The following is a 23,085-nucleotide window of genomic DNA, read 5'->3' as shown; positions in this document are numbered from 1 at the left end:
CAGGGTGTACCCCGCCTCCTGCTCGTTGACAACTGGGATAGGCTCCAGCACTCCCACGACCCTCGTGAGTATAAGCGACTAAGAAAATGGATGGATGGAGTGTGAGTGCAATGTCTTTTCTAAGTGTCACATTAGTCTGAAGTCATGGTGCAAGTCTGACTGAAGTTCTAAGTCTTTTTTTATGTCTCGTCAGCGTAAATTCTACAGCAACTTCTGACAGTGAGACGAAAAATGAAACGGGTTTTTCCAGTGTATGTTAACATCTGGCTTCAACTGTATGTAATAGTCATTGTTTTTGCATCCCTGACAAAACTAATATAAGTTAAACATCAAAGAGAATGTATTTTTCAATTAGGCTAACCCACCTTTTTCAATAATGTGTTACTCATGTACTACACTAAATATTAGTGCCAATTTAAAACTCTCCAACTAAGTAAAGCTAATGATTTCAACCAAAATGTAAGTCAGTGAGTGATTGATTTTTATATCATTTTGGTTGTACATCTGCAGTGTTGGTCCAGTGGATGATGAAAGGTTGGCTTTCTCGCCTCAGGCTCTGTGTCATATGCTGCTTTGCGCTTTGGGGAGGAGGATGATGGAGGCTATGATGCGGGGGATGATGGAGGATCCCAGTTGTTCTCTAATGGAATTCATCCTCCTCTGTGACATGCTTGTCACTATAGGACGTCGCCTGGAATTGGAGAAGTGTTGTCGCCAGGGTATGTGCTGAGTGCCCTTTGAGTGACTGGTCACTTCGTCGTGGAGACACTTGTCAAGCGGGGTATCCCCGGGGTGCCTAGGAAAGTGTTTTAGTCCCCCCCAAAAAGTAAAAAGATATGACTGATTTAGTCGCTGAACACTCTATACTGACTTTGTTCTTTACAAAATGTTAGCATAGCCTAAAAAGTTTTTGATTTTTTTTTTTTAAATGTAGTTTATCTAAGACTGTGGGCTTTATTTTTTTATTCAGGCAATATTAATCTGTGGAGAGGCAGGTTAGAACGAGAGTTTGCAATTTTGCAGAGTGGCGCAAGATGATGCCTCTTAAAGATCGAAGTCTGCATCACTGTGGCTGTGAGCACAGCCGACTTCAAGCATGCCCAATCAAGGTGGCTCCTCTCATTCCCTTTAAAGGTGGCACACCGGTCCCACACTGAGTCTTTGCACAGACAACCACATTAGCATCATTAAAGAGTAAAATCATTTTTGGTTTTCAAAGTGTATGCTATGTTTGTTGTACAATCAGTTGGTTTTAATAAACATGAACGTTACGTTCGATGGCGACAAAAAAATTGAACTTGATACGTGATGTCGTTGATGAAAATTTAAGTACATTTTCTTGGAAGACGTTAATAATTTTGCGACCACGTCAATCAGTCCAGTTTGTGCGTGTTATTTACTTGCTGTTTGGCTGGAATCAGATCATTAATTCCGTCTAATGAAAGCACTCATTAGTCATAACAAAACGCCGCCGCTTTGTTTGTGACCTTTCTCTTCACGCTTGCTGTCGAGGGCGCATGCCCCACCCTGCCCCGCCCTTTGATCCCCCCATTAATTGGGAATGATTTGAGCGTTTTCTTCGGCTTTTGTCGCCCGTTAAATTCAGTGAGGAGCTAATGGCAAATGTCACCAGGAATTGGTCAGAAAGACGGAGAGCGTATCATTGCTCTAATATCCCGGCATCAGTGGAGCGGACCTTGGGAAGGCCTCATTAACGGGGGGGCTCACTTGGAAGCAAGAGGGAGGACATTGTCAGGAAGTGGGATTACCTCAAGCTTCCTCTAATGAACAACAACAATTGGTAAAGAAAAATAAAGCTTAAAAAGAAAATCAGATCCAATTAAGTGTGTACACCTAATAAGAGTGTGACATTTAGGAGGAAAAGGTCAAGAGAATTCCCCTGACTTAATCCACTGAAGATGCCACTTCCTGCCATTCTGATTGGATAGAAGCAAACTTTGACTTTACTTTTGTTTTTACTTTACCTTTTTCCCTGACGGTTTTTGGCCCCATTGGATGGTATCTTCCATTCGATGAAGACACGAGATTGTCTTCAATGTTTTTTGAAAACTTATGTTTGGCTAGGTGAAGGCTGCAAGTTGTCTTTTGAAATTTTTGAAAAATGTGTGGATGTCTGAAGTCTTCATTTTTCTAGAACATTTCTAGAAATGGTGGCCAACCCACGGCTCTCGAGCCGGATTCAGCTGTTTGCCTCCTTTCGTGTGGATCTCGTGAAGGCACGAAAGCATATTGAAGTTCGGTTTACATGCATGCGGACGCGTATGTGCGCGCTTTGCTTGACTTTGTTACAATATTAGCGTGTTCGCTTTGTTCTATTTATTTCTGTTGATACACGTACAACAAGCTCAGTGTGTGTTGTGCATCGCAGTGTGAGTGCGACGGGACTGCTCAGCGGGAGGGTGAAAAAGAAAAAAAAGTGCGATAGGACCGGGGAAGAGTGTCTTTATTGTTCCCCCCCTCACCCAGCTCAGCTGTACAATGAGAGAATGAATGAAGAGTTAACCTTGAGCAGGTCCACCTCGGCCCCGGAGAAGACGTCTCCCCTACGTCTCTCGACCACGGTCACGTGCCTGCAGCAGGAAACGTTAGCACGCAATTTTCGCAAAATTGGCTTTCACATTGAATGAAATCAGCTCGAAGTTTCTTAGTCAGACGGTGAACTTTGGAGAAAATAATTTATCAATTTCGCTCTCAAAAGGTCAGGGAAAAATGCGCAGTTCAATGGATGAACACAAGATGCTTTTACCAGAGCAGGAGAGCTCATATTTTTTTGTTCTCGTTGAGCGCAAGAGCAAGACAATCTCTGACTTTTCTGTCGTATGTCTATAGCATTTCACAGCTTCACATCTTCACTTGAGCTCACTCCATGCTAACATGGACCTGGAAAAGGAGGGTCTAAAGGGACTAAACTTTGCAGTCGCAGGTTAGTCATTTTGAAAAACCACACAGAAAAGCAGATGCAGTTGAAAAAAAAAAATCATAATAATGAAGCATTCAGATGTGAATATCAAGTGGCTTGGAACATTCCAAGCGCCAAAAAGCTCTTGAAGGACTATTTATAAAAAAAAAAATGCCTCAGTGATGATGCTGAAATGTTATCTCCTGAAAACAATCTTAAACAAATGGTATCAGACCTTCAACTGTCCTGCCACATTGTCGAACAGAGAATATCGGACATTAGCGTGGCTACAGATTCATAGTTGCACTCAGATCTCCAATCATGAATATTTTAGTGTTGCATTAGATGAGAATTGTGCAATACTCGACAAGACTTGGTTGAACTGGTAGTTTGTCTGTGTGAGAGAGCGCACAATTTTATTTGCTGTATTTTAAATTACTGGGCTGTGATCTTGGTACTGTGTAGGAGTGACTTTTTCTCGTTATCATGTTGCTGTGTGACGTTTACAATAGATATGGCTGAGCAAAGGTACGTGTGTGAGGAGGGAATGATATCCATGTGTATGATATGGCTCTTTGATGTGTATGATGTGGCTCTTCATCTCATGACTGGCTGGCCACCGCTGTTTGTTAGCATAATTGAAAAATTTATCGTCATTAATATTTATACGTATGTGTATTCGTGTTTTTTTTTTTTTTCCTATGGAAAAAGAGTACTATATTCTACAAAACAGTGCCCTGTGATTGGCTGGACCCAGTTCAGGGTATACCTTGCCTCCTGCCCAATGGTAGCTGGGATAGGCTGGAGCACTCCCGCGACCCATGTGAGGATAAGCATCTCATGGATGGATAACCTACAAAACACACACACACACACAAAAACACCCGTAAAAACAACAAAGAAACTACAATGGTACTTTAACTTAGAAGTGCCCAACATTCAAGTTGTCTGAGTGAGCAGCCATTGCTGGTTGATTATTATTGTTTTTTAAATTTGTTTTTCAAGCCATAAATTGACTTTTGAGCAGGGTTCAAATCTGCTGCGCTTTAAGGGTTGTAGGGGGAATGGGGACTCAATGATGAATTTTGACATATTGTCTTATTGTACAGTCCTGTGAAAAAGTATTGCCCCCTTCTCAAATTCTTGTTTCCCCACTTGAATATTCAAGATCATCAAACATATGTTAATATCAAACAATGATAAACCAAGTAAAAAATTTTTTTATTGTGATTTTATAAATTAAGTTTAAAAAAAAACTATTGAAAGTTACCTGGCCCAAGTAAATGCGTGCTAAAGCTAATACTGTAAATGGTTGGGCCATCCTCTACAGCAGCACTGGAAATCGAGTGCTTTCTATAACTGGGAATGAATCTTTCACATCTCTCTTGGAAATATTTTGTCCCACTCTTCCTAGCGGAATTGTTTTAATTCAGAAACACTGGAGCAGTAGCAAACTTTTTAAGATCATGTCACTGCATTTAAAGTCTGCACTTTGACTAGGGTTCTCCATCACCCCTTTTATTTTTATTTTTTTTAAACCATCGAAAATTTGACTTGCTTGTATGTTTTGGATTGTTGTCCTCATGCAGATGCCAAGTGCGCTTCAGCTTTAGGCCCCAAATTGATACCAGAACAGCAGGACTACCACACGACCACCACACCTTCAAAATTTTTTAACTTTAATCTCGTCAGTGCAGTCAGTTCTTCCAAAAGTCTAAATCAGGGGTCGGGAACCGTTTAGGCTGAAAGAGCCATAAATGCCAAATATTTTAAAATGTAATTTCCAAAGAGCCATGCAATATTTTAAAAACTAAATACAGATGTATTTGCACATTTATGTAAGACTAACATCTTTAGATTACAATAAGTCTGAATTCTTTGAAATAACATTGTTATGCTGTTGCTAACCAATGACGACAAAAAGACTTCTTACCATTAATGCAATTTCTGGGGCTGCCCGGTTTTGTAGTCTTTTTTTTAGACTAAAGAATGATTTAGACCTTTTTTTTTTGCAAAAATAAGACGAGCCATAATGTTCTTTTTGGTCAGCAGTAGTTTTCGCTTTGGACCTCTGCCACGGATGTCATGCTTGGCCAGTTTCTTCCTTAGTGTTGTGTCATGAACACTAACCTTAACTAAGACAAGGGAGGCCGCCACTTGTTTGGAAGCTGTCCTAAGTTCCTATGTTGCCTCCTGGATGAGGTTTTGCTGTGTCCTGAGCAATTTTGTAGACCGGCCACTCCTGGGGAGGTTCATCATCACTGTTCCATATTTTCTCCATTTGTGAATATTAGCATGATGGTGGCTAATGTCTTGTGATGTATTCTTGAATTTCTTCGGTGGGTGGCATTTGGTTGAAGCCGTTTTAGACCTTTTAGTTGACTTGGCTATGCTATTTTGAAATGATTTCTTCATCGAACTGGTCCGGAGGTAATCAGTGTTGGGGGAGTTTAGTTAACATGAACTCAGCTTTCAAAAAAAATGTCTGCTACAGTTGATTGATGATTTAAGAACAGGCGAGCAATAGGTGGGGACAATTACTTTTTCACACAGGGCTAGGTAGCTTTGAATGCTTCCTCCCTGCGCCGTCGATGAAATTATGTTTGCTTATGTTTTCTGATTTAAAACTCAGCTGCATTTTGGTTCATTTCAAAAGCAGTTGTTTGTTAAAGTGGGCCTGTCATGAAATGGATGATTTTTGGTATACTATTAATGAAAAACCCACAGCCAATATGGTCCCATGTGTTTTTTCACCACAAAACATGATTTTGACGTATACATTTTTTTTGTAACTCTCGCCATGAAAATCCTCTCGAGAGATTTGTTTTCGAGAAGAAGCAGGAAGTGACGTACAGGACAGGGGTGCCCTGTAGTGTACTCGTTTGTTTCCATTAGTTTTACCTCCAGGAAGGTAGCTCGTTGTTCCTTCGTGTTAGCCAAAATGCCGGCTCAATCCATTGCTGGACATTGCTTAAACACTCGGGGTAATCGAATTACCCTTCATAAGTTTGAAAGAGACCCTGTTCGTTGTGAAAAATGGATTGCACGGGTGCAAAGGACGAGAGGTTCGTGGGTTCAAAATAACAGGTAGGTGTGTATACAGCTACTAAAAAAAATAATAGTTTGGGGCGGACCACGTAATCGGTCTCTCTCATAACGTAACAAAAGATCCGCGTATGAAATATGTCGATGTGCGCGTCGCCCAGCCAACAATGTCTCACTCAGCCTCGTCTCGATAGTGTTCATCGCATACTGCGGTGGCTGTGACCAACCCTCTAAAAGTAGCACGCCTCGGCTCCATTATATGCCACCACGGCGCCGAAAATTAGCCACACCGGCTGAGGCGCCGCGTTCGGCGGTCACTGCTTCTGCGATGGCTGCGCGTCGGACTTTGTGACGGGGGCGGCTCTGAAGAACCTAGCCAAGAATGTGTTACTCAGTCGGGTGTGCGCATAAAGCGCCCTGGCTCGACTGTGTTCATCGAGTACTGCGGCGTCTCTGAACACCCCCCTAAAACAGCACCGCTCGGCTCTGTCATAAGCCACACCGGCCGGCTGCGATGAGCTGCGATGGCGCATCTCCGCCGGGGAAGTGGATGCGGTTTGGTCGTGATCGCATGTCATCTGAATATGGCTCGAAACAATAGTGTAATATTGCCCTGAGGGCTCGAAACAATGGTGTAATATTGCCCCGGTAACTTCACTCAGTTGTGTGGTATTGTCCTTTTCGAAAAGAGCTTCGGTCTCAGAAGGCCCGTCAGAAAAATCCGAATATCTCTGTTGTTCGGCTTCCATAGGAACAGGCACTGCGCGTTTTCAACGGCGGAAGTGACGATGACGTCAAGGACAGAGGACGCAACTAATATGGCGACTACTTGGATGTTGAGGGACACTCACAATTCCGCAACTTTGCGCATGGATGACGCACGATCCGCTCACATTTATTTTTTCGTATAGACATTGAAGTTAATACTGTTATATGTATTTTTCATTACAATGTCAATTTTAGAATGTTTATAGGGATGACAGTCCCACTTTAACATTTGTATTTAATGGCCCGTCACACCATGACGATCTGGCCAGTGTTCTATAGCGTTTGAGGAAACGTTGGTAGTCGCCCAAGGTCGCCGGGATAGCTCCAGAGTAGCGTTGTTTCCACGCCAGTGAACGTCAATGATCGCTGGGAATCGGCGGAGAACGCCGGTCCGGAAAAAAAGTTTTGAACATGCACAAAAGCTCTCACCGAGACCAGCGTTCATCAATGTTTAATTTTAAACGCTGCAGAACGTTCAAGAACATCCGTGGAACGTTTTACTAAGGTTCGCCGAGCGTTGCACGCGTTTGCCTATCGTTAGTCATTCGTAATTCTAGCTTTACTTGGTTGTTACTTAATCGTTTGCTTTGCAGTGAACGACTCACCGGCGACCTGTCAACGACCACTGAACAATCCCGTAGCGCACACAGCGTCTAACTAAAGTCAAACGAACGTCGTTTGGAGTACATTGAGCGTCATTCGAGCGTTTCCTGAACTTCCATGCATATGGATATATAAACCGATGCTTTGTAAAAGCAAGGTCCATTTAATATTAAGCTACAGTAGAGAGCACCTACTATGGAAGATCCAGAAAGCAGCAGTTCCTTTTCGCGGAAAAACTCCACCAGACTATCCTCAACAGCCCGGTCCAGGATCTTGCAATCCTTTCTCAGCTTCTTTTGTCTCTTTGTCGGACCGTCCTCACCGGGGTTTGCAAGGTGTTTACGGTCCCCAGGGGGTGTCACATGGTGCGTGACTTTGCTGACGTGCTCTTCCTCCTGCTGTTGTTTATCCTCCAAACACATTGCTCGTGATGAAAGAGGCTTAGCTTTCTTACTAGCAGTGCTAGTTGCTGAAGTCCGCGCCCTAACCTTTTTCTTCTCGGCGGCATGATGGTCACTGTTCTAACTCACGACAACAACTGAAGTGACTATGAACTTTCCAATGTTTTAGTGCCAGTTCCACTGTAAAAATTACACACCAGCAAAACGCTTTTCTGTCGTTATTCACCCATTGGTCACACGCTCAACACACTCGTCTTACGTTGACAAATCGCTCGTCGCCCCCCAATGACGGGTTTGCACACGCTAATGGTTTTTAGAGGTATCTTATTTGTTACACGCTTTTTGTGCGTTAGACACACGTTAAGTCATGCGTTAGACACACGTTAATCACACGCCAAATGTGTCATCCGCGTTCGAGAACGCTGAAAAATAGAACGATTGAAATGTTCAGAGGAAATGTAAATGTGCACAAGATGCATCCAATGATCAAAAAATGATGTAGTACACCACAGTTTCTCATGCTTAGGGATGAGGAAGGAGGGTCACATGGGGTGATGGTGATAGTGATGGAGGGTGAGGGCGAGGGGGTAGGCACACAGAAGTTGGCATATGGTCACACGAGAGGCCTGACGAGCTGCCCGAGAGCCAAAAAGCCTCGCGTGTGATGATACGCACGGCGCCCATAAACACGGATGGCGTGTTTCTGAAGGTTGTACGCACGGCTGGTTGCGGGGTGGAGGAGGGATAGCGGAGGGGGTGGGGGTTGGGGGGCTGCAATTGTGCAGGGTGGAGGCCTGAATCTAAAAGAGCCACCTTTTGATTTTGGACCGAGGCTTGGCTGCCTGGCAGCACGGGGCCAGGCCATAAGGCGGGGCGGGGCCCCGGGATAATGGCGGCAGACGGGGGAAGAGGAGGCGGACAGCTGGCGCATTCCGCCCCAATATGTTTCCATCAAAGAGGCGAGGACGTTTCACAAGATGGCCCTGCACCACCACCACCATGAGAGAGAGAGAGACAGAAAAAAAGAGATTAAAAATAAAATTAGCCGACATCTTGCCCATTTCACCCCGCGATGCACATTTCGGCACAAGATGGACGGGGGCGGGGGGGTGGGGGGTGCGTCCTCATTGTGATGTGCAAAAATGAATTAGTCATGCACCACCTCCCCGAGCTCGTCACAGATGTGGCCTCAAGTGTTTGAAAATACTTTTTTTGTTAGAAATGCGGCGCATATTGTATCATGCAAAGGGCTGCTGGATCGCCTCCTCTAATGAGCTGTAAAATATTTGCAGCGATGACCAATCAGTGGTGATGCTACACTAAAATGAAGACTGACCAATCATTGCATGAACAGTGACCGAAAACTTTGCTTGGTGTCACGACCAATCAGTAATGGCATTGGAATGATTGACATGTAGATTGACCAATGATTGCAACACTTTTGAATAAAGATCGATTGATGTCACCATGAGTGTGCCATGTGACGGTGCTATGAAAAAAAAAAAAAGTTAGACTGACCAATTGTGACTGAAAAAAACTGAGCGGCGTCACAACCAATCAATGCGACCATTTTATGTTATTATATTATAATGTGGACTAACCAATGATCCCAATGAACGGTGACTTAAAAACACTGACTGACATCATGATCAATCTGGAAATAATGATTGACATGTAGACTAGCAAATATTTGATTGAGTGACCAAAATGTATTAGTCACCTCTTGGAGCTCGTCCCGGTTGTGGTCTCCAATGTTTGAAGGTATCTGTTCTTTCTGCTTCGAAACACTGTGCGCATAGTAACATGCGAATAAATACCATATCCCTCCTTCCTGTACCCACTCCTCTTCTAGCGCCAATCAGCGTGTAGCTAATGAGGTGTAAAATATGTGCATTAGCCCCACAAAATGTATTTAGATCAGGGGCTGGGGAGACTTAATTGGTTATAATCACGGACTACATCAATCTTTTTAGCGACGATCGATTACTTCTGCCTAATGCCTCGTTAGGTGGTATAGCTCATACATGTAACAACTACAACATTCATTCCCCCCCCCCCTCCATATTTGTTTTGGTTAAAATCAAGTTAAAAAGTCAGTACCTTCAAAAACTGCACTTTCTGTCTGTCTGTGCATGGCCACATTGCAGGACAAATAGTAATGATTGACAGGAACAGTGACCAAAGCTTGCATGAAAAGTGACTGAAAACACTCACAACCAATGAGTGGTGCTCCCAAAATGACCGACATCCAGATCAACCAATGATTGCATTCAGTAAATACAGTGAAGCCCCATGTATAGATGGAAAAAAAATCTATAATTTAGAGCAAACGTGTGATTTTTTCCTTTTAAAGCTTTAACTCTCCAACCAGCTTCAAACACATCTAAACTCATTAAAAACACACTTAAACTATAAAAATTAAGTCAGTGAACAGTTTTTGTATCATGATTTCATGGCTTCACTCAATAGAGATTGAGGTGCTCTTTCTGGTGCGTGGGGCATGGATACCAGGTGGCAGTATATAATATATAGGTACATCCATACAACACGCAGATGACAAAACAAAAGAATGTCAAAACGACAGTGCAGTTTTTTCTGTCATGTTTTGCATGTAAGGAATGTACGCCCGTGGGGAGTTAAAATGTAGGTTGTTAAAAGGTTTTAACTCCTGCAATATCAGTGCTAGTTTTTTGCCTGTCTATGGCATTTCCCATCATGTGTTAGCATTGAGCTAGCTACTTAGGCAAAGATACAAAATGTATAATTCTCATTTTTTCACAGTTTAAAACTTCTAAACTTAACACTGGAGCTCGGTAATGTTTGCTGCCAAAAAAAAAAACAAAAACGTTTTGACTCATACTGAAGTAATCATGTCCGAGACCGCCGAATGTTCCAAAGTAGTGAGACAAATCTCCGATATCGTGAAGGATGAACCACGGAAAACTGTAGTGGCTAAAATTCTATTAGAAGCAGAGTCTCATCGTCCATCTAAAAATGAGTGTTAACGGAGGCCGGGGGGAGTTTTGATGCAGCATTGTTGCCGGTTTGAAGGGTCTGGTCCCGTCTCTGTCCATCCCCCCCCCCAAAGACGACGGTGCCATCTGTCCTTGCTGAGTCTGCGTCCAAAGGAGCATGTTTTCTGGATCTTGTTTTCTGGATCTTGTTTCCGGCGCGCCTGGTGCCAAGGACTAAAATGTGTGAACTGCAAGCCTGCTCATCATCTCGAGTGGCCATCAGATGCTTGGGAACAAAACGCCGGCCGGAGATGCTTCTGTGCCACCAATTGTCGTTGGGGATGTTGCCAACACCACAAGTTACTCAGTGCTAATAGCAGGACTTACTTTTTATAATTACAGCTTTATTGATTTAAATGTGAACATTGGGCAAACATATCCTTAAAAAAATCACATATTTTGCTTCATGCTTCACTTGTAATGTAATGTATAATGATTAATGTGTTTTTAAAAGATTACATTCTAAAATGAATTAAAAATGTTATGATGCATAAACAGATGACCAATCATGTGACCAGATTGAATTTGTTTTTAATATGTAAATCCAAATTAAATTAAATTTTTATTCAAAACAATGAAATTAATGCTCAGTGATTCCACACTCATGATCAAAGTCTTGTTTACTACAAGTTTGTATTACTACTAGTTTTGTTCAAATTTCAAATACATATAACTATTTAATAACAAATAACCTACATTTTCAATGAATTAAAAATGATTCATGATTGTCCACTTACATTTTTATTCAATTCTGACTAAAATTGGTATTTGAATTTAAAATGCCAAATATTTTTGTTTATTTTTATTTTTATTTCAAATTCAATTGGAATAAAATCACAAGATATTTTCTGTCATGGTTTTGGTGGACTGGTTTATTTTTAATGACTTTTATTTTCCAATAGAATAAAACAAGGCGGCACGGTGCGACAACTGCTTAGAGTGTTAGCCTCACAGTTCTGTGGTCCCGGGTTCAATCCGTGGAGTTTGCATCTTCTCGCCGTGCCTGCAGCAGTGGGTTTTCTCCAGGCACTCAGGTTTCCTCCAACATCCCAAAAACATGCAACATTAATTGGACACTCTAAATGGCCATAGGTGTGAGTGCGGCTGTTTGTGTGTCTCCGTGTGGCCAGCGATTCGCTGGCAACCAGTTCAGGGTGTACCTCGCCTCCTGCCCGTTGACAGCTGGGATCGGCTCCAGCACTCCCCGTGACCCTTGTGAGGATAAGTGGCTAAGAAGATGGATGGATTGATAGTAAAATAATGAAAAGCCCAATGATTGGCTCTGGTATAATGATTGGCATCTGTTTCGCCCAATGATTGATCAGAATGGACTCAAATGCCAGCCAATGACACCACAACGCTGCGATGCACACGCATTTCTGTAAAGCAATACTGTAGTGTGCAGCTGCTTTATCTTCACCAGCATCATTAATCGTTAGCATTTGGCTAGGTGGGACATTTGGGGGAGGGGGCCGTTCTAATGTGCCCCCATGATTCATAGTGTCACTTGCAAAGGAGTCCATCTTCATGAAGACAGCGACCCCCTAATGGCGCCCATTTGTCAATTCAAATCCAAACTCCACCACAAGGAGGCTCATCAGCGTGATTCGCAAATCTCTTTTCAGCCCACATCGTTATCAACAAGCTTTTTGTAAACTAATGACATTGATCTTAGTCTTGTAAAACTGGTGTGTTCCATTTGAGTCCATTTGCTTGATGTCTGACAAGTGAAAATGTAGACTGCTCTGTTAGCTACTTTGTTAGCATTTTGAGCCGATACTGATTGTCTTTTTGTAAACAAAGGATGTTGATTTCAATCAACTGTGAGTCATTTGAGTCCAGTTTCTTGATGTTTGATTAAAAGGACCATTTGAGTGATCATGTAGATTGCGATACTGGGGTTTTCCCCACATCAATATTTAGCCGCTTTTTATGAACAAACCTGCTTGATTTTGATCCAGTATTGTGGCAGGGTATGTTGGGCAAAAAAGACCCTACACTGAAAATGTCTACTACTACATTAGCATTTTTTTGCACTATTGAGCAGCCTTGTGTAACCAATTTAGTTTTCTCTGACCAGTGTGATGCATTTTAGTCTATCTGTATGTGACGTTTCACAAGGAGGCGCATTTGAGGGAAGATGTAGAAGGCCACATAAGCCTTTTGACCGTATTGAGCATCTTTTTGTGAACGAAGGATTGATTTCAATTTTGTGTGACCGTTATGTTGCATTTGAGACCACCTGAATGTCATCTTTGACCACACTGTAAAGCAATAGACTGCTACCATATCTTGAAAGTTTTTAAAATTTTGTCACCCATTTGTCTAATGCTAACATGTAGCCTGTTAGCGTGGAGATTGATGGGTGACCGTACAGGATGAAACCACGAGCGTTGTGACTTGGCAATTAGGATGACCTTAGCATATTTTGCCAAACTAGCAAGCAGCGTCCATATTGTTGCTCAGCTAATTTGTAAGCGGAGTCAAAATGTCTCCCTCCATGGCGACATTTTGTGAGCGTTCAGGTTGACTGACAGTTCTAACTGCGATTATTTGATGAAGTGATCGTTTTCGCTCACTCACTAAACCCCTCCATTGCACCAATTTGATGTGTAAACTGAGAGCTCATAATATGAGGAACACTATGAGGGTGCGGCTGATAATTACCTGTCACATTGACCTAGTACAATGTAGCAAAACTCAAGATAATTGGCATGCTGGGAAAGACCACCTCTTCCCAAAGATTATCTTCGGCTTTAAACCATAGTGGCAGACTTAGCTGTGTCTTTTATAGTTAGGGTTAGGGTTAGGGATAGGCTTCTTGACAGGTTTTTTTTTTTTTTTTTGGGGGGGGGGGGTCTTCTCATCGTAGACATGCCAAGCAATTTTCATGTTGGCAAGTAAAACTTTTTGGCACGAAGAATTTTCAAACAATACAAAGACTTCTGGTAATGGCTAAAATGATCCTAAAATGGTTGCTTCGGTCCAAGACGACAGACCTCCACTTTCACTTCTATTGTAGCTTCCTGAGACTATTTTTCTGGGTCTACACAACCTAGATGTGCCAACCAATTTTCATGCTATTAAGTGTCAAATTGACTTTAGGTATGCATTTTCAAACTTTTTGAAGGACCCTAGAGTTTTTTGTTTTTTTTTTAGGCATTGCTTCTTGAAGCTATTTTGTGAGTCTACCCATGTCTACGAAATCTTGTTGGGTAAAACGGTGTTTAGGGGCAGAATTTTTAAAGAAATTATTTCGGTAAAGAGCTTGTGCACGTGACGTCACCCTTTTCACGGCGCCATATTACCAGTCAAACTGAGCTGCTCGACATTGTGGGAGACATTGAACCAAAGGAGAATATTTACAATACCTGGGACCTGTTGTGCTGTAGGTTGTCACAACAGACGAGACAGATCTTCAAAGACGTCATTCTATAGCATACCAACTGAAAAGACCAGAAAAGACCGATGGATTTCGGCAATTGAATATGATTGATGGTGCCCAACCAAATACACACTGTGTAGGGATCACTTCATTTCAGGGTTGAGTTATTCTTAATCTCAAATTACCAAGAAGTATTTATTATGCCAAATTGACTGATTTGAGAACAATGCATATTAAAAAAAAGAAAATAAACTGTCTATCACAGAGAGTTTCAATGGAGGTTAACGTGTGGCAGCGATACTCTTCCGTGTACGGAGGAGACGAGGTATCCCTTTCCTAAATGTTTTTCCCAATCATTGTTAATGAATGCGAGTTTGTGTAAAACCAGGGGTCATTTATTTAAATATTTGTACGAAAAATTTTGTATGAAAAAAATCCGAGTGGATCCATCACTATGTGGTTTTTATTGATTGAGAACAGATCCACCAACAAAGTATTTGTATGCGTACACTTTTCAGTGTAAATCTCGATGATTTACTCACCAGATTGATGTGTATATCCAGTTGTCCAAGACAAGCGGAAGTGAATTAACAGTCCACTTTCTTATCGACTTTGACATTAAATATAAATAAACAAATATAATATAGAAGTATCTCAAATTTCATCAATAATATAGAAGTGTCTCAAATTTTTCCATGTACCTTCGTTTATTATCACCTTCTAAATGTTTAACGGCATCAGACAAGCCCTGGATGTCGTGCTATATGACGTATTTTTGCTTCGTCTCAACAGAATTAACTTGCAACAATGCTTTGTTTGACCGGCAATATGGCAAGTCACGTGATTTTAAAACGTAGGTGAACAAGCTCTGCAGAGGTACACTCGCCTGACTTTCATGCAGACAGCACGGGCTCAGTTTGTTGGTGTGCCGTGAGACTTCTCAAATGTGTACCCCGTCAAATATGTCCCTTGACTCAATGAAGGTTGTGAATCACTGACTTGTTGTAGTTCGTTGCAATTGCTAGAAATATCTGAGTAGAATCTGTTTTTAAAGGACGACTGGAAATGGTCAAAATGATCCCAAAATGTCAGTTTCAGACCAAAACTCCAGACTTCCTGTGTCAGGGCGTCTCAAAACAAGCGCAGAGGCTTCGTCTCATTATTTTTGATGTGCCGTTCGCGCTTGTGTCAACACGCCAGGCGCGATGCAGCTGGACCAGAGCGAAGGCGTCCACTCACACAGCATTAATGTGCCCCTGCCAGAGCGGTGCATGATGGGAACCGGGAAAAGCACTGAGGCTGTAAAAAACCACAGTGGACTTTTACATCTGTCTGCCCTCATTGCTGTGCACCAAGCGCTCCCCTGCCCCCCCACGCACGCACACACACTCACACTCACACTCACACACTATCCCCTGCCCTCCCCACTCCACCGCAGGGGTGTGTGGAGCACATTGGCTACGCCGCCTGGCTGACAGATTCCCGCCTGGGCCACTCGGAAAAAGAGGCCTGCCAGCAGCAGCTGTCCGGTAGCATCGGGAATGCTAATCTGCGCCTTGACAAAGACGGAAGGGGAGTGAGCGTCAACAACATTTTGGACCCGCAGCCCTAGTTGAGGTTTTGCTACGCTAATTTAGAGTCTCTCGGACTGCAGGCAGTGGTATCAAAATGCAGGGAAAGCGATGCTCTGAGGATGCGAGAAAGTTATGCTGGGATCATGTGTTGACTAAAACGATTTAGATAGGAACCAACACTTCTAGACTCAAACTGACATCATAAAATAATCAAATTAATAATTTTAACCATTACAATAGTCTATTTTTGAATTTCCCATTTTAAATGTCCAATTAGTTAGTTTGTATTTTTTTTATTTTTTTCCCACGATTCAAATATTATTTTCAACATTTCAATTTATTTTCAAAATTTTCTTTTTTTATTCATTAAAGTTTTTTTTAGAAATTGTTTTATTAATTTAGACCTGATTAAATTTTCACTTTATTTGGCTAATTTTAAAAGCCAATGTTTTGTTTCAGTATTTATGTTTTTATTTTGAAATTACTTCAATTTTAAAATTGCAATTATTTTAATTTTGTAATTTTTAAAAGGTTTTGATTCTATTTTCACTTTTGTAGTCTATTGACATGATTGATTCATTCATTCATTTATCGTACCGCTTACCCTCACAAGACTCGTGAGCGTGCTGGAGCCCGATTCTGTTGTACACTTTGCAATCAACTGGCCGTGCATGTTTTTGGGATGTGGAGGAAACCGGAGTACCCAGAGAAAACCATGCATGAGGAGAACATACAAACGCCACACAGGCGAGGCCAGATTTGAACCAAGGTTCTCAGAGCTGTGAGGCGGATATGCTAACTAGTCGACCACCGTGCCTAAAATACTGCTGTTAGTAAATCAGTGCAATCCCCGCGGTGGTGGGCTTCACCTGATTACATTTAGGGCGAGACTGGGAACAGTATGGACAATAGTGGACACAAGGATGGAGAAAATGGCTGCTGTCGCCATGGTGACTCACTTTGGGACCTTCCTGATCCCGTGCAGAACATTCAGTCAACCACCCAGTGGACAACTACAGGAAGCCGCTTGAGCATATCGTTCTTAAAAAGTTCTAAAATTGTAATTGTATTTCTCATTTTAAAATTGAATTTTTGTTATTGACTATTTAGTCATGTTCATTTGATTATAATTTTTTTTATTTTATTTTATCTATCATTGAATAATAAATAAATAATTGAAATAAAAATAATTACCTCCTGGGTGATATCTGTGATTATCTTGACTAATTTGACAAATGAAAATTCCACGAAAATGATGCATTAAGTATTTATTTATTGTTTATTCACTAATGCATTCAGTCATTATTTAATAATAATTAAAGAAAGAAAATAGATATCATCCATTCCTGGTTCAAATTGTTGTCATCACACTACCAATTATTCGTTATTTAATTTGACTCATTTTATTTAATTACTTACTGTCCCAGCTAAATGACCACAGATAACAAGAGGAAAATTGATGGTTAGTTATACAACCATAATAATCTAATTATTATGTAATTTATTATTTATTTTTAAAATATATAAATTTTGTATCTATGAATCTGTATCTATTTAGGAAATTGTAACAATCAAAATAATATAACAAGGCACATGAGACTTGAAAATAATTACATAGAGTGCATATGACTTTCCTTTCCATTATTTCCTATGGGCAAATGCATTCAGTGGTTGTGAAGTGCAGCAAGCCATAAGGTATAAACAAGTGCCCCGATTTCTCCGTGCACCCACAATGCAACGTTCCGTCATGCATATTCCCAATGGGCACCCTGCTGTGACATTTTAATTGGTGGAGGATCTCGGGCAGACCACGACAGAGGCATGCCTGTCATCCTTCCTGACACGTGCACTCTGGCTTTCACTGGAGCGCACTGCGCGTTGTCGGTTTTGAGGGAAAGCGAGAGGATGCGACCAACTTATCCGATTACCCACGATGCATCACGCCTTACGCAGGGGGGTGGGGGGGGGGCACGCTTGTAAACAAGCCTTGACTGACATGGAGGCAGACGCTTGGTGAGGTTCAGCTGAAGATGGCTGCCACACGGCGTGGAGACTTCATCACAACATCCTGACCAGTTGCGTTTGTCTTACTGATAACAGCTTAAGTCGACACAGCTGACGCACCCTCCGTCCTTACACTTACTGTTTCTTTTCCATCATGGCTTCCTGATACTTTTGTATGGGTCTACGCAACAACACCAACAGACAAGTCTTCCAGATATCATGTTGCCAAGTAAAATTGGCTTGAAATGGTCAGAATTATTTTACAAAGAAAAAACACATTTTCTTGTATTTTACATCATGTCTTCATTAGAATTTTGTGGTTTTGCACAACACAATCTACCTAATTCCATCTGTCCACAACAAACCAAATGGCAGACTTATTGCGTCTTATCGTGTGAAGATGATTTGTGATACAAGATTGTCTTTAATTACGTCCTTTTAGCCCTTTCAAACATTTCACACGTGACACAGTGACATTGTGGTGCTCGTTTGAGGCCGGCACAAAACATACTGCAATTTAGTTCAGGACACACACACAGCCAAAATAAATAAACAGTGCTTGGGGCGACCTGAGTTAGCCGTTAGCATCCGTTTGTAGCCATCATCGCAATTTGCATTGCATATGTTTGAGAAAAGGAAGGAGCCCTGCCTGCAGCAAAGCGAGCTGATAAGGGGTTGCATGAATATGCAGACAGTCGATTTGGCTAAAAGCTCCAACGTGACCTACATGACGGGGTTGGCCATGCGACATGCTGTTAGCTTTGCTAGCGGTGGGCTGGAATGCTGGAACATGGTGGACCAGGGTGACCAATCTCATTAGATGATGAAAATGTGATATTTATAACAACATGGATGGAAGCCGTAATTTGAAACCCTCACTGTCTCAATATGAAATCTTAACTTGAAAATGTAAATTGAAATATTAATCCTGGCTTCCAAGCCAAAGTTGAAACACTAACTCGGGAAACCATAAAAAAACCCAAGAAAGGATGTCTTTAAATCCAAGTCAGGGTTGTAGAAACTCAAATGTACAACTTCTAATGGTACTTGAAACCATAACTCTGGTTTGAGAGCCAAATTTGAAACCCGATCGCAGAGATGAAACCTGAGCTTGAAAACTAAACCCAATTTTGAATGCCTAAATTGAAATGCTAACCGTTATTTGAATCCCTAAATTGAAACCTTAATCCCTTCTTGAACCCTTGATTTAAATCCCAAAGCGTTCTTGGAAGGCATAAACATATCTTGGAACATTAAATCTCTTAATTCTGATCATTTACCATACTGGAATACAAAATTCCCTCACGCTGCCTTGAAACCCTAATTTTCAAAACAACATGGGGTTGAAACCCAAATTTTCAGCTACTGCCTTAACCTTGGCTTGACATGCTAATTGGAAACCCATCTTATGAATAAACTAACCTGACAACTTTTTTATATTGAATTCATAACTCAGACTTGAAACCCTAATTTGAAAGTCCAACTTTTGGTTGAAACCCTAATTTGACAACCCAATACAAGCTTGAAACCCTAACTTGTAGCCCTTACAATTGTTTGAACCCCTAACCCAGAGTTGAAACACTGCCTCTTTCTTGAAACCCCAACTTGAAACCCTAATCAGGACTTGAAACCCCAATCCTCCATTCAAACCATAAAGTTAAACCCTAATCCTATCACATCATTATATTTTTCCCCTCACAAACAAGCATTGACTATGATTGGTTGAGGCCTGGTGACATCATCACAGCCTCGTCCAGCTGGCAGCCTCTGATCAGGTTTGTGAGGTATGGCACAAACATAACGGGGTGCCAGCAGCAGAATTGAAGCGCCGCTCATCCAAAGTCATTTGCGGCCGAGTCCATTAGCGTCATAAGCGGTGCTGATGAATTCCCCTTCACTGTTACGGCGTGCTCACGCTCCTAATGACATTCTGCTCTCCTTGGCACCGGCTTCGCACCGCGTCAGAGACACCTCACAACAGCAGCCAGCCACTGAGTCACACTGAGCGCTCGTACTTGAAACCCCAACCCTTGCTTAAAACCCTATTCATACCTTATCTTAAAAGCTTGTTGTCGTGAACTGTAATTTGAAACCTTAACCTTTGCTTCAAACACAAAAATGAAATCTTGAAATTCTAACCCTTCTTTGAAACACCAACTAAGGTTCAAAAGCCTACTTTAAAAGGCTAACCCATTCTGAACTTGAACTGAAACTTCAATTTGAAACACGAACTTACTTAAACTCTAACTTGGAACCTTAATTTGAAACCCTCATCTTACCTTGAAAGGCTAAAATGAAACCATAAGACCATAAAACAACCACTTTTGGCACGCTGATATTGGCATGAAACCTTAATTTGAAACCGGAAAGCAAAACCTGAACCATGGATCGAAACCCCATTTTAAAACCCCAAAACTATCCTGAAACCTGATTTAAACCCTAACACAAAAGCCAAAGCATGTCTTAAAACTCTAACCGTGTTTTGTAACCCTAATTTGAAACTCTATTTCGTGTTTGAAATCTTAAACGAGTCTTGAAATGCAATTTTAAAAGCCTAAGCCTTGGTTGAAACCATAACCACGGCTTCAAACCTTAAATTGAAACTTTAAACCCTTTTTTGAAACTCGTACTTGAAAATCCTTGTCGGGGCTTGAAATAGTAATTTGAAACCATAACGCTGTTCTGAAATGCTAATTTAAAGCCTAACCTTTGTTTGAAACCGTAATCCTAAATTCAAACTCTAATTAGAAACCCTAAACATGTCTTGAAAACTCACATTTGAACCTCTAACCCTAGAACGAATCTTTAACTCGGTCTTGAAACACTAAATAAGGCTTACCCTAGTTTGTAAACCTCGTTTTGAAACCAAACCTAAACAATTTCAAACCCTAACTCTGCTTGAAATCCAGATTGGAAACCTTAAACCTAGTTTAAAACCATAACTCAGGCTGGAAATGCTAAACTTACTTTCCAAACCTACCGAGGAAACCCTACCAAACCCAAATTTATAACCCTGAGCCTGGTTCGCAAATCAAACCATACATGTAAACTGTAACCCTTGTTGCTAACCCTTTAAAAGCTGTGAGGACTTCCTTGGTTGAGCTCCAGAAGCAGTCTTTCCTCTTCACAGACCATCAGCCATCTCCCAGTTCTGTCCCAAAAGCCCCACCCCCTTTCCTTTCCCTCAGTACTGATGATGTAATTACTTCCCAGTAGCACCTGGGAGGGGTTTGGGAGAATGGGTGTGTGCATGTGTGTGTGAGGGGGGGTGGCATCAATGGCCGCCAAATGTGCAGATGTTTCGAATTGCTTTCCATTAGCAAGAATAACAGCTGTTTATATCCATCAGCACATCACTCAGCAGACTTACTGGCTAACATCTCCCACCTGGTCAGCATCAGCCGGCCTCTCGAAAGACCACCTCTCAACCCCCCCCCCTCCCCCACCCAGTGTACTCGTGCCAAACATCCCAGACTGACCGAGAGTCACCTTCAGGTTCACGTTTAAAATTGGGATGTTTAGCTCTATAGTGCGTAGATTTGGAACTCCTCAATCATTCGATCATTTTAATAGGTAAATTCGGCTGCCTTTGGTTGGTTGGTTGTTCAACTAGCAGTTGGTTTGTCATTTGGTAGTCAATAACTCAGTGAGTTGGGGTTGGTTCCCTAGTTGTAAATTTGTTGGGTCGATTATTCCTTTGGGAATCAGGCAAGCCGTTGTTATTGCCTGACTAGATTAGATTATTTATCTTGTGGTTTGTTGATAAAATTGTGTTGGGTTGGTTGGTTGTGAAATCAGCCAGTAGTTGGTTTGTTGTTGATTTAGTCAGTCAGCTAGTGAGTTAGTTGGTTAGTCAATTGGTGGGCCAGTAGTTAGTTGGTTGGTTGGCATTCCTTTCACTGAGTAGTAACTCAATTGTGATTATTTTGTCATGAATCAGATTGATAAATCAATTTGTTGGTGGTAGCCAGATTAATTAGTTAGTAAACCAGATGTTTGGTTGTTTAGTTGGTTGTTTTGATAGTTGCTCAGTTAGTCGGTTAGTAAGTTGCTTGGACTGTCCATCGGTTCTTTAGTCGGCGTGTCCATTCGTTAGTAGGTTGGTCAATCAGTGAGTTAAAAAGTTGTTTGGTGGGTCTGCCAGTCAGTCACTCAGTTGCCCTGCCAGTTAGCTGCTTTTTCAGATGTGTATGGTTAGATGAGATGACAAGTTGCGGTTAGCTGGTTCGTAAGACTATGCAAAAACACCAACAAGTAATTTCATAAACAAGGAACACATTTAGTTTTTGTGGGAAAGAATGATCTTTCGCCTAAATGAACTTGGAGTTTTGGGTTGTAGCGCCACCTGTTGCTTTGGCATTTACTTGAAGTGTGTGTGTGATTAAAGAGTTTCTGTAGTGAAGTGAATGAGTGTGACTCGGCTGGCACGGCCCACCTGACAGGTGCGAACTGACAAAGCCGTCAGACTCGGCAGCGGCGAGCATCTGCGGCCTCAACTTGTCCGTTTGTTTCCGTTGCATTCCGCCATTCCGGGGTAAAGAATGAGGATATTATTCCCTGCCAAAAGTCCGAAGTGTAAAGAAATGCTGCGAAAGTGTTCCATCTCCAAATGTCTGAGCATCACACAAGCACATCCTCCCACAGAGCAGGACAGCAGACATTTGTTGTGGTGATAATTAATTCTGTCTTACAAACCACACACACGCAGGAGATCTGTCGCTATCTTCCAGAATGTTCCCAAGAACACAAAGATGCTTGGACATACACATAAAATAAATACTGAAAATGTAAAAACTTAAGTCTAAAAGAACGTTAGTTGTGTAGTCCTTTCCAATGATGAATGTTAGGCAGGTAGCAGACTTCATCCCCAAAACAAATCCTAACCCTTTCTCCCCTGCCTAACTTTAAGACCTTGACGTCTTAACCTAACCATCTCCCTAACTCTTGACCTAACCCCAGCACTTATATCAATCCAAAGGTCTAACTTGAACCCTAAATAAACAAAGACCAACCGTAAACCTTGAGCCCAACATCCACAATCAAGCAGTGCTTGACACTGGAGTTGAAGATGAATCCCACAATCCTGAAAAACACTTCATTTTTTCCCCTCTTTTTTAGATGTGTTATTTTGGGATGAAAAAAACATATTTTCCTTCAACTTTAAGGTCCAAAGAACATCTTGGTTGTTGCAGTGTAAAGGCAACGTCAGTCATGCTTCGATCGCCATTTCCAATGGACCCACTGACCCTTTGTCTTCCCCATCACAAACAAGAGCGTGGCGACCCCCAACCGCTAGGTAGCGGCGAGTGCAAGACCGTGACTGTGCGCATACATCAAGGCAAAGAACCCTGCTGCTTTGCGTTCATCAGCT

This window comes from Syngnathoides biaculeatus, chromosome 4 (genome assembly GCF_019802595.1).
Source record: "Syngnathoides biaculeatus isolate LvHL_M chromosome 4, ASM1980259v1, whole genome shotgun sequence".
NCBI lineage: Eukaryota > Metazoa > Chordata > Actinopteri > Syngnathiformes > Syngnathidae > Syngnathoides > Syngnathoides biaculeatus.
The sequence above is the reverse complement of the archived record's forward strand: the minus strand, read 5'-3'. Positions refer to the sequence as shown.